This window comes from Triticum dicoccoides, unplaced genomic scaffold (assembly GCF_002162155.2).
Source record: "Triticum dicoccoides isolate Atlit2015 ecotype Zavitan unplaced genomic scaffold, WEW_v2.0 scaffold165565, whole genome shotgun sequence".
Classification (NCBI taxonomy): Eukaryota; Viridiplantae; Streptophyta; class Magnoliopsida; order Poales; family Poaceae; genus Triticum; species Triticum dicoccoides.
The window spans coordinates 1-819 of NW_021218507.1; the positions used below are offsets into that span (position 1 = coordinate 1).

Genomic DNA, 819 nt, shown 5'->3' on the forward strand with positions numbered 1-819 from the left:
GTGTTGCATTCCCTTTTTAATTTTTTTCGCGCCGCTTGCAAAACAAAACGCACGTGTAAGTAATATATTTACCGTGTTTTATTATTTTGCACGAGTGCGGTAAGTCATAGCTGGGTGCTCACGATTCACGGGTCCAGCGTCGGCGTTGTGGCGCGGCAAGCGTGCACTGGTGCGGTTGAGAGGGAGGGGTGGAAACCGCGTTAAACTCGTCTCCGTAGTTGAGAGGGAGCGGCCAAAGCAATGTACAATCGTCTTTGTAGTGAAGCTGGGAGGGGCAAGGATAAGGGACGAAGACCGGGGTAACATGTCGGATGCGATCATACCAGCACTAAAGCATTGGATCCCATCAGAACTCCGAAGTTAAGCGTGCTTGGGCGAGAGTAGTACTAGGATGGGTGACCTCCTGGGAAGTCCTCATGTTGCATTCCCTTTTTAATTTTTTTCGCGCCGCTTGCAAAATAAAACGCACGTGTAAGTAATATATTTACCGTGTTTTATTATTTTGCACGAGTGCGGTAAGTCATAGCTGGGTGCTCACGATTCACGGGTCCAGCATCGGCGTTGTGGCGCGGCAAGCGTGCACTGGTGCGGTTGAGAGGGAGGGGTGGAAACCGCGTTAAACTCGTCTCCGTAGTTGAGAGGGAGCGGCCAAAGCAATGTACAATCGTCTTTGTAGTGGAGCTGGGAGGGGCAAGGATAAGGGACGAAGACCGGGGTAACATGTCGGATGCGATCATACCAGCACTAAAGCACCGGATCCCATCAGAACTCGGAAGTTAAGCGTGCTTGGGCGAGAGTAGTACTAGGATGGGTGACCTC

General features: G+C 51.3%; 1 non-coding gene and 1 pseudogene across 1 annotated transcript; both read left to right on the top strand.

Moving 5' to 3' along the window:
• The first annotated feature begins 309 nt into the window (after positions 1–309).
• On the top strand, positions 310–428 carry LOC119344353. The gene has a single exon (XR_005166603.1). It is a non-coding gene; the product is annotated as a 5S ribosomal RNA (ribosomal RNA).
• Positions 429–725: 297 nt separating this feature from the next.
• On the top strand, positions 726–819 carry LOC119344354 (annotated as a pseudogene; the record flags this gene model as incomplete).